This window comes from Danio rerio, chromosome 12 (genome assembly GCF_049306965.1).
Source record: "Danio rerio strain Tuebingen ecotype United States chromosome 12, GRCz12tu, whole genome shotgun sequence".
In the NCBI taxonomy this organism is placed as follows: Eukaryota; Metazoa; Chordata; class Actinopteri; order Cypriniformes; family Danionidae; genus Danio; species Danio rerio.
In genome coordinates this window covers 32,516,675-32,528,886 of record NC_133187.1, presented here as the reverse complement: position 1 = coordinate 32,528,886, position 12,212 = coordinate 32,516,675, and the positions used below count along the sequence as shown (strand labels likewise).

The following is a 12,212-nucleotide window of genomic DNA, read 5'->3' as shown; positions in this document are numbered from 1 at the left end:
ACTGATTTAATTCAGATGAAATAAAACTGAATTTTTTTTCATAAACGATACAATACTCAACAACTTTCCTTTTACTAACCCAGACCCAAGAATTCACCCATGGATCATTTTAAGAGTTTAAAGCTATGGAATTTCTTTTCTCGTACATGAAATGGGTCCCTCTTATAAATGAAATATGTCTAAACAGAAACAAAAACGTTGTAAGAGCATTTACCCAGTATCTTACTTGAGTAAAAATTCCATATATGCCTCACAAAATAAGTAGAATATTTTAAGAAATCCCTTATATGGATGAAGGCATCCAGCTATTGCTGTGGTTGAATGAAAATAAGATCTAATTAAAGATAAAAAGGCTTTAACTGATCATTTACACGACTGCAGCAATAAATGGTTTATATGTGTTCTTCCAGCCATCTTAAGTATTCTTATAAGAAAGTCGGTTCATAATTCGATGCTAATTGACAAAGCATGTTACAGTAGAATATAGCTATACAATAATAAGCTAGATGCATGAACTTACTGTAATTTAACTATTATATAAACAGATGTGGCTATATCATATCTGGTTTAAAATGTCTATATATCTATTTCATTCCTAGAAAGCTAGTACAATTTACATTTTTCTGACTAATTTGCATGTATTTACATTGATATGATGCACATTTTATTGATTACAGTTATTTTAATTCACCAAAACTACATACATTTTATACTGTGAAAACAAGTATTAAGCTTCATTAGTAGTTAGAACTATTCAGTTTCGCGAAACAGTTGTATTATTGCCTCATCAGCTTCATCTCCTCAAAATAATGAATGAATGATAACTGATGTTTTTTAACACCATGCGACAACAGTGCCACTCCCACCTGCCGGTAGAAACAGGTACTGCTGAACTGCGGACTATTTAATTACCCGACACAAACGCTACTTTAAGTGGAATTCGCGTGATATATGTGGTAATTTCAAGTACATAGATAACAAAATAATTGCTATACAACCCATTTTTTTATTAAGAGCAACACATTCCAAAAGATTACGGGCTTTTGACAATACATCAGGGGCTTAAGCCCCCAAAGGATCTTTAGGATGAAGTCTAAAAATTCCATTTTTGGCCAATAATTTCCAGCAGCCAAATATTTGATGCATCCCTTCTACTATTCTAGTATTGAAGTCAACGGTGACCATCAACTTTTCATTCATTCATTTTCTTTAAGGCATAGTCCCTTATTAATCTGGGGTCACCACAGCGGAATAAACTTCCAGCTAGGAGCATATGTTTTACCCAGTGGATGCCCTTCCAGCTGCAACCCATCACTGGGAAACATCCATACACACATACACTACGGACAATTTAGCTTACCCAATTCACTTGTACCGTATGTCTTTAGACTTGTGGGGGAAACCGGAACAGCAGGAGGAAACCCACACGAACACGGGAAGAACATGCAAACTCCACAGAGAAATACTAACTGAGCCAGCCGAGGCTCAAACCAGCAATCATCTTGCTGTGAGGCGATCATGCTGCTCACTGCTCCACTGTGATGCCCATCAACTTTTCAGTTGCTGACAATTTACAAAACAACTTCTTTGATTTCAATGGAAGAAAGAAACTCATACAACACTGTTGTGTTCCACAAAAATATAGCAATCTGTATAACCCTCATCTTTTTCCTAATTAATTGGCATGTTCATACTGTAAGACTTTTAGAAAACAGTGTCAATTATTTAAGAGGCTTCCATGTGTGACCGTGATGAGAAAGGAAAAAGCAAACATCCACTTAATAATGGCTGTGCCACGTTAACACTCCATTTCTTGAGGTCTTTAAAACTGTCAAACGGGGAAAAAACAGGTGAAAATTTGGTTTACCAGGTTTTAACAGCTGATCACACAGAAAAGAGTTCCCGCACTGAGATGCAGTTGAATCAAGCTCCATCTCCAAATCCAGATGTGAATTCAGCCTCACAGAGAGGTAGAGGAACATTCCTGTGGAGAAGCACTGGAGATGGTGAGTCATGACTTTCACAGCCTGACGCACCCAAATGACTAGCCACCATATAGGCACGTTCAGAGTGGAAAACGGCTGAGTAGACCAAGAGAGAAATGATTTTCAATATGCTCTTAATCCTCCTGTCAGAGGTTATTGGTACAACAGATCATACATTTAAACGTGCATCGAATGATTGATAGCATTAGTTCTAAACATATAGCTCAAGGGGTAGATAAATAGACACAAGCAATGGAGCTTTAATATTCCATCACTTTTTAGAGGCCTTTTGCTCTGGCCTCTACCTTAAGTATATGTCTGCTCAGGCCAAACATGAGATCAGTCTCCATTGCACATAATCAGCACCAGCTTCCTGTGGTGATACCCAAGTCTCTGCATATTTTGAGTGACAGCTCTCCCTCCAGGGCTCTACCACAAATAAAGGAAATCAGAGGCCCAGCTCCACGGTTTGTTCCACAAATGTGCCCCTTTAGCACACTTAGCCAGAAAGCTATGAACGCTACACTGAGAGACGAGACTAAATCACTACCAGGAATCTTATTATCTAATGGAATATCATAAGGTTAGGGTTTCTCCAACAAGTCAATCTCGTTAAACCAAACAAAAGGCTGCAAATTGAGCGGAAAATCTGCTGGGCTCTGTGGAATGGATTTAAATATAATGTGTTAAATGAGGCTGAAATGGTTTTGGTAGCTGAAAGCTAATTCAAATTAGGTTGAGTTTACACTATAACATTCATTGTAAGTTGTTACATTTATTTTGTGACAGAGCAATTCTTCTATTTGCACTAAGGCCAAAATGTTTCCCAATATCTACATTAAGCGTTTTAAGTAAGTACATAAAATGTGTGAAAAAAATCCCAAAAGTCACTATCACCAGCGACCCATGCTTCAATTCTGTCCCTTTATGAACTACAAATACCATCATGCACCTCACACACACACCTGTTCCGGATCATTAATGATTACAAACACATGCCGATCAAAGACTTACTACACAGACACTGCTCACATTCCCACATACTTAGGTCTTGTTGTTGGTTTCTACCTGTAACATTGCAAAGTGTTCTCCTTGTTTAGTGTTTGACCCTTGCTTTGTTCCCTTGTTTATATTGTCTGCCGTCTGTGTTGACCTTCTGGATTTCATGTTTGCTCCTGTTTGTACCTTTTGACCATTACCTGTCTGATTGCTCTTATTTATAAAACTGTAAGCAGATCCTCAACTCTGTTGTTACCCCGGCTCCTCTTTGGTAACACAGTGTATGCATCGCGGTGATATTTTGACTTAATTTGAGTAGTTTAGAGAAAAATGTTATTGTATTGTTTTTGTGTAAATTGCATCTTTGATAATATACAATGCAGTTGCTGCAGATTTGTTGGCTGCACATCCATGATGTGAATCTCTCATTCCACCACATCCCAAAGGTGCTCTATTGGATGGATCCATGCTTTCATGTTGTTGATGCCAAATTCTGATCTTGCCATCCCAATGTCACAGCAGAAATCAATACTCATCAGACCAATGTTTTTCTAAAATTCTGCTGCCCAATTTTTAACAGACTGGTTACTTCAGTTACTGTTGCCTTTCTATCAGCTTGAACCAGTCTGCCCATTCTCCTCCTCTGGAATCAACAAGGCATTTGTGCCCACAGAACTGCTGCTCACTGGATATTTTCCCCTTTTCTGGCCATTCTCTGTAAAGAAGAAGGTTGTGCATGAAAATCCCAGTAGATCAGCAGTTTCTGAAATACTCTGACCAGCCTGTCTGGCACTAACAACCATTCCTTGTTCAAAGTCACTTAAATCCCCTTTCTTCCTCATTCTAATGCTCAGTTTGAACTGCAATAGATCATCTTGGCCATGTCTACATGCTTAAATGCACTGAGTTGCTGTCATGTGGTTGGCTGATTAAACAATTGCATTAACGAGCAGTTGTACTTAATAAAGCGGGTAGCAAGTCTATATGCTCAATATAGACCACCATTCTAATATTCTATGCTACTAAAACAGTGCTGTAAGCAACCCAACACTACTCAGTCCATCTAATAAACGAACTGTGGTGAATTCTGTGAGCATCACACATTCAGAAACCTGCAGAACATGTGTGGACAGTTGTGTCTTATGGAGGTGATGCAGCCCATGGGATGCGTCTGTCAAGATAATGAAAAACGGCTTTTCAGACTTCTCCAGGATGCCTTGTGTCTAGACCGTCTTCTTTGCATTCCTAATTGGAACATGGCTGGGACCTTCTGTTCTGTCTTGCGGACTGTGTTTTAGAGCCGACATAAAACCATCAATACTTTTGCAGTTCAGGATCCCATCGAAGCCAGCTGAAACGGCTTCTAAAGTTGCAAGAATTTGCTCTTCATTACTTCTTCTCAAAGTTGGCTGTTTTTGTAATTCATAAGCCCAAAACGTCTAAATTTATGAAGTGATTAATAGAAAAACGAAGTGCCAGACTTATCAAATGTTCAGCAATCTAGAGCCATTTGGGTACTATTAGCATGAACAAATTGTTACTAACAGATTTACAAGCTTAGAAATACTTTAAGCTTGCGTATTTACAAATAAGCAGGTCCCTGAAGGTCACAGGCTCATTTGCCTACGATGAAAGGTCCAAATATCAACAACGAGACTTCGCCAGCATCCGATGGAGTCTATACTTGTATGAAAGTTCACTCTTTGGGTCAAAGTGCACATGTGGTTAAAACTAACGCACATAATAAATGGTGCAATGGATGAAAAACTTGTATATAAGAGCGGCAAAGCCAAGTCTTAATCTGCAAGTCTAGTTCTTACCGCTCTTACAGAGATTTTTAGACAATGTAGGTCTGAGGCATAAAGAATGAAAAATGTACGACCTACCAGCTTTTCCTTTTATCTCTGATGCTGTAAATGTCCAAGAGGAGAATCCTGGAATGGTGCACACCTGTAAAAAAAAAAAAAAAAAGGAAAATTGGAGGAAAAAAATGGAAAAAAGAGTGTTGCATGTTACGATCTGGACAAGATACTTTGCGATTTACTGTTAGCCATTGTCTGTTTGTTATCAGTCTCCTTTTATGTAATCATCCAGATGTTTGTTCAAAAGGAAGACCTGGCAAAGAAACGTTGCTGCAGCTTTATAAAAACATTTCCATTTTCCAATCAGTTTGATGTGCTTTGACTTTTTAATCATCTCATTTGTTACCCTGGCTCCAGTTCCACATCTTTTCAACATCATCTTGAATGGTCAATCAATTTTGTTGCTCTAGTAATCAAACACTAAATCAGGGACTCTGACCTGAACACATTTCTCCCAAAACCTTACATCATCCACTTGTAATAGTTGATTTTGTGATTAATCATTGAATGAAATAGGACTCATCCATTACCAAACTGTACAACACCTGAAAATCTAATGTATATGCTATACATTTATGTGATTTTAAGCATCACAACAGTAAAAAGCAGGTTTTCATTTTGAGATTTGTTCTACTTTTTACCTAATAGTACCTTTTTTGTTTGTGCATTTCATGAATTTACTTTTTAAATGCAATAAAATGAATACATTTTTTATTTTTGTTGAACACAAATGGAAAATTTTGAAGAATATTGGAACCCGGTTGCCTTTGATATGCATTTTTCCCCCTTCAACAGTGTGGCCTTCATGAAAAGAACCTATATTAGGATGTATGCCCATCTAGGTTCTTTTCATGCAGGCCATACTGTTGAAGGAGGAAAAATGCATATCAAAAGCAACCAGGTATTATATATATATATATATATATATATATATATATATATATATATATATATATATATATATATATATATATATATATATAAGCACTATATATATATTCACATATATGATAATATATGAAGGTTTTTAATATATGTGACATATACAAAATTCGCCGTTTTTCTATATTACTGTATATGTACATATATTTACATATAGGAAAATGGCCTATATGCCAAGATAGGAGGTCAATGGTTACCAATTTACAACAATTTTCAAAATATCCTGTTTTCTATTTGACAGAAAAAAGAAATGGATGTAGGTGTGAAAACACTGGTTTCTAAATGGTAAAATTTTGTTTCAGTTAGAACTATCACTTCAAATGGCAATTCTATGATGAAAATGGTAATCTGAATAATAAAAAGAGAAATAATTATTATTGTTTTAAAATGTCTTCTAAATTACATTTAAAAAAAGGGAATCATTCAGTGTAAAACAATCCTAAGTAGCTGATAATGCTGCAGGAGCTGGCACTGACATCTGTTTGGATTCTAGAAAGGGTTTATGCTGGATAAACATTTATTTAGCTTGGCTTGCTTTTAAATTGAGCTTCCACACCAACGGGGGACGACAGCCATGTCGGCACGTTCGCACACTGCAGGCAGTCCCTTTATGATCACAAATTCTCCAGCTCTCAGGGGCCAAATCATCAACATTTTTGCAAGGTATTTAAGAGCAAAGTTCAATTAAATTCCCTCTTCCAGTCTTTTAGCTACTGAAAAAAGTATCATTTTCAAGAATGTTTCTTCATATTAAACAAAACTCAATGAGCTCAAAAATGATACAAGCTTTGAGTTGTTTAAAGGAGGATAGTCTCTCATCATGCAGTTTTAAGTACAGAACACTCTCCAACAGGACACGAGGATGGATTTTTTTCCAGCTGTCTGACAGGCGGACAGGTTTAAGAGGCACGATGGAGATGCTTGTCGAGCGGCTGCAACTTTGCCCCAGATCCAGTGACTCAGGAAAAGCCCTGGAGAAAACTCCCAAGGCTGTGGTGAGGTCCACCAGCAGAATATGATTACTTTAACATGCTGGGAGTCCAACCCCCTCTTGAAAATCACTTTGTCCAGTACAGGAGAGGAAACAAGACAGCAAAACTCAGGCATTGGTGACTCAGGAAAAACAACTTATTTCTTCTGCCCCACTTGCCTCGTTTTTGATTCCTTTTGGGATGAAAACTTGATTCCATGTAGCACGAAGTGTTATCTGTCTCTTATTGTTTATTTCAACATATCCAATGATCTTGTTCTTATTGACAATAAACTTCATTTTTATCCCTTTTATTTTTTCCAGCTCTCATTAGAAAGAAAATAATCCTGCTCTTCAATTACATATAGACTTCATATTTATCATTTCAGTTTGTGAACATGTACAGGACAAAAGTTAATATACCTGCTTTGAAATAAGATTTTTAAATGCAGAATGTAAATATCTATATCCATTAGAGTTTACTCATCCATTCTTCAGTTTTTTTATTTATCATTTTGTACCTTGAAATATATAGCACATTGAAGTTCCAGATCATCCAAATGACCAACATCCTAATCAGCCATACTCTCAATAAAAGCATATTTAAATAATAACAATTTAAAATAATAATAATAATAATAATAAAAGTTATGTTTGGGCAGCACGGTAGCTCAGTGGTTAGCACTGTCGTCTCAAAGCAAGAGGGTCACTGGTTTGAGTCCCAGCTGGCATTTCTGTGTGGAGTTAGCATGTTCTCCACATATTTGCGTGGGTTCCTCCGAGTGCTCTGGTTTCCTCCTCAGTCCAAAGACATGCGATGTAAGTGAATTGAATAAACTAAATTGCCTTCAAAAGTTCACACTTAGCTGATGATTGATTATAAAGTGTGTTTGGCATGCTGTCCGGGGAGAGAGCCTTGAGCTCATAAGATCCTCAAGCCCAGGGCTTCCTTCCGTTGCAGAGCGAGAGAGGAGTTTGAGCTTAGGTAGATCTCGAAACTTCCCTACCGTAGTAGCTAATGAACAGATAATGATTGCTCTTAAGGTATAGTTACTTAATAGTAGCTCATATTTGGTGCCCATTTGGATGTCAATTAACTTAAGTTGCAAGTTTTTGGGCGGTGGAAGAAAACCGAGGGACCCGGGGAAAACCCATGTGAGAATGTGTCAATTCCACACAGAAACGTTGGCTGACAAGTTTTAGCAGTTCCCTGTGTTGGCGAACATGATGGCATGAGACCATTCGAAGATCAAAACATGACCATTTTGGACAGATATTTTAAATATGGACCAATCAAACTTTTTTTAATGTCTAATTATCTTGTTTAATCCTGCCCCTTTTTGTAGTGCCGTACTACAGAATTTCGCACGCACAAACTCTAGTGTGACCGCAGCATCATGAATTGGGAAAAGGAGAATTTCGTGCTTCTCACAAAATTAGTTTAAAGATAAACTTCGCTTAGTGTGTGTGTGTGTTTGTGTGTGTATGAATGACCCTGGAAGGGTATCCGTTGTGTAAAACATGCAGAAATAGTTGGCAATTCATTCCGCTGTGACAATTTCTGAAATGAGACTTAACTGAAGGAAATTGAATGAAAGAATAGCATTTACGTTATCCATTACCGTTTTTCAGGAGTTATATACCTGTGTAGCAGGCTTATTTGCTCCCAGCAATCACTGGAAAAGTGATTATTTAGCCAGTTTAGACCCTGATGAATTAATGAAGTGACAAAAAAAGTCAGAATGCATACAGCACTCACTAACTTTACACAATGTTTTAAAACACACAACTGAATGGAATACACATCTGCAAGACATTACTGTCAGATATAAACAATAGGAAATGTTATCTTTCTAGTGTTGGTCTTTGAGTGTGGGAGCTTAACACAATAAATAAAAAACCATTAGAGGTCTTTTCCGTTCTTCAGGACCTATGGGTCGAATCATCGCACAGGACTGCTACTTATTCTGAACCTGTGAGGTCATCTCAAAAGACTGTGTTCATCTCCATCCAAACAACACAGGAGACGACAGGCCTTGAGATATCATTAAAATCAAAGCCCTCAGTGGAAGCAGAGAGTTCCAGGAGCAGCCTTGGAAAGTTCCAACATTCCCTTTAAAGTCTACCTTGCTTTTCTTCAATCATAATCTGATTAGTTGTCAAAGAGAAGTGCCAAAAACTTGAAATGGTACATTAATAACATCATCTTCAGGTCATATTTCATCAAAAAATAAATAAATAAAATTCCACCTGCCAGCAACAGATCAATTTCATCTTCTGGGTTGAGTACCATCGTATTTTGGTGAAAAATGTTGACAGACAAGCTAAACCTGGTTTGTTGTGTCTCAATTGTGTTCTCTCAAGGGAAGGATAAATCCCGACGACTGGATGATTTGAATATTAGGAAGCTGGAGGAAAAATACAAGATGTCCCCATCCTGTTCTGCACCTGTGGAAGTGAGAGCGATGCGTCATGTTTTCCAGACAGAAATAAATTCATTTCTCTTTAGCCGGCTTCAGATGCTACTTGCCAGAGGAACACACATGCACGTAATCACTCACACACTGTTCTGAAACATTTAAGATGGTACAAACCAAATAAACTGCAGACCGTGTTTAGACTGGACGCTCATTTGCTTGAATCTGAAGGAGAAGTAAATAAATAAAACAATCTTATGATGACCCAAACATGTGTTAAATGCGCTATATCAATATGTAAGCCTTCTGGTATGCCAGACTGGAATTACGGCTTTTACTTAAAGAGAAATCAATCTGTTAAGGGAGATGAATGAAATCACCATTTACTGGCATCAGCACTTTGAGTCTGATTCTGCTGGGCCTCTGGAATCATCCAGAGCTGTCATTAACGTTGTTGCTGCCATAAAATTCTCTTTGCGATCTTCCCTGCTTTCTCCCGGGCCACTGTCTCCCTGTTTGCACACAGGAAGATTTATAGCTATTTGTTTTGTCCAACTTTATAAGATAAAAACAGCTACATCTCTATCAATCACCGCTGCCGCTGTGGAAGAATCCAGACGAGTAGGGTTTTTTTCTTCTGGACTTTGGGGAGAAGATAAATTTTCCATATGATATTTGAATGAAGAAAAAGGGAGGGCAAAGAAACGAAGGATACTGGATTGTGAGAGAAAAGGACAAGGAACCATCTGCAGTCTTCAGATGAAACCAGATGTTGAGACGTTTTCCTAGCAGACAAAGCATCACCAGGATCACCACAGGTGTTTTCCATTTTGGCTCTGCTGAATACAGCGTCATCCTGGAGTTGACACTGGGATAACATATCACAGACAGGGTCATCCATCTGTCATTGCAAGCTCTGACACCACAAAAGAAGTGAATTGCGCTAATAAGGCTAATAGGTTAATGTGAGAAAAAACAATGAGGTGAGATTTATTTGCAGCGGCTGTAAACACACCAAAGCACTTTCTTTTACTTACTCAGTTCTGTCCACACGGTTTGCTTTTGTCCTGTCAAATGACCATTTCAGATATTTCGGAATATCCATCCAGGGCAGCAGTAGCTGTGAACATCTGTGGTCAGGAAACTCTCCACAACACAGCTCTTTTGAAAGCCCCGATATGGAAATAGTGAGCAATAATGATTTTCCTCTAGAGCAATTGTGTTGTGAAATATGAAGACAACTGAACTAGAATTGATCCAAAAAGAGTTCCCTAGATAAGTTCAAATTAGCCTGTCAGTGTCTTGTGGAACTCTCTAGTCTCTGTGGAAATCTTCCGTGGAGTTCACCTTTCTTGGTTTGGCAGTTTGTTCAAACAGTAGATCTAGTCATACGTTAATGTAATTGTCAAAGTCCTAAGAATTTTATTGCTTTTTTTTTTATTTTAATGGAAGACTGTGATGGACTTTGTTGTGTTTAAATAAATGTGTCAATATAAAAGATATGGACAACATTATTGAGCTACCTGTAAGTGTAAATTAGTTTTTTGGAATAGTGCCTAAATGATGTGAGCCTCATTTTTTGTTATATCAAATTCTTTTTTGTAACATAACCCATTACAATATAAACTTGGATAATTATAAAATGAATTCATTTATTTTATAACATGGATAAACCTTTTTTATCTTTACTTTTCTTATCTTTATTTTTACAAAACATTCACAATTTACAAATATTTGTATTCGGACTGTGCATTTTCACAGTTAGGGGTTAATGGAGGTTATAAATTAGTGTTATACATGCGTGAGCATCTACAAATGTATAAAATAGACAAAAAATTGATAAAGTTGAAAGTGCATTTACAAACACAGACTGTATATCTCACACACCATTAACCCTGATCAAAATACTTTGTAATTACAAAACATTGTTTACACATATTTGATGGACTACATTTATAGCTCATATAATTTATTTTCTAACCATTAAGCATGTTACGCTAACTGTGCTAAATGAAAATATATGCTGCACTATATATAACGTTTTCAGTCCAATATTTCCTATTTTCTTTCACGTTAATTTGTGATAGTTGCCTCAAACTTAGCCTACCTCGAGATGTACCTTCGACCGTGTTTTCCAAACTCGCTAAATCGAGGGGGGCGTTAATTACGCCCACCTGTCATCCTCGTCTTCTTCAAAATGAATGTCATGTCATTGTGAAGCAGCTTCAGCTGGTGGTGTCATCTAATGTTCCCATTTCACCGTTTCAAAGATGGCGGCGCTGTTGATGGAGACTATGCCTGAACACCTGTCCAAATCTAACACACACACACACTGTAAAATATAATTCAACGCACTATTTTGCATAATTACTCTCGTAATTTTGGCTTGTTTTTTTTAACTAAAACAAACAAATAGCCTACATCTTTAAAAAAAAATTGTGTTCTGAAATATTTGGACAAAAAATAAAACTGTGATAATATATTATTTTGCTGCACACACGCAAGCACAAACACAGGTTTCTGTTGTTTACATATTAGTGAATATATAACAATATACACATGCCATGTCTTTTTTATAATTACAGTTAATAAAAGGTTCATTTTCATAATGATAGTGAACCTTGAAACAATGAGGAGGTAATGAACAGCTCAGAACAGAATATCTTGTGTTGCATGTACATCTTAAAACTATGGTAGGCTATGAAATAAATGTAGTATAAGGAAAAGATTATGTTACATTACACAGGAACACTGATAGATATTACAAAAGACGTAAAACTCATGAGCACTTGCTTCCACAGTCAAATATATTACCAAAGCAAAAGAAAATGACCTACATATGCTTCAAGACTTTCAACTCTGGGTATATCAAAGCGTTTGATTTGGCTTGGCTCATCCACACTCTGAAGGGGATCACATCAGTCCACAATCTGCGTTTGCAATTATCCTCGTACCATGCATGGTTAAGGTGCTGGCATACTAGTTCTGGCTCGGGACAAACTCTCGGTATCAGTAATGAATAAAACAGAGACCACAG

The 12,212-nt window shown here is 37.1% G+C and overlaps 1 protein-coding gene across 3 annotated transcripts in view; it reads right to left on the bottom strand.

Moving 5' to 3' along the window:
* thbs2b (thrombospondin 2b) overlaps positions 1–11,488 on the bottom strand; it is a 55,253-nt gene extending 43,765 nt beyond the window's left edge. The window contains exons 1-4 of one of the 3 annotated variants that reach the window (XM_073918571.1): positions 11,283–11,343; positions 4,871–4,934; positions 3,574–3,699; positions 1,868–1,984 (exon numbers count right to left, since the gene is read on the bottom strand). The gene's annotated coding sequence lies outside the window, so the exon portion shown is untranslated. The other 2 variants (XM_073918572.1, XM_073918570.1) reach the window with 2 other exon arrangements.
* Positions 11,489–12,212: the final 724 nt, after the last annotated feature.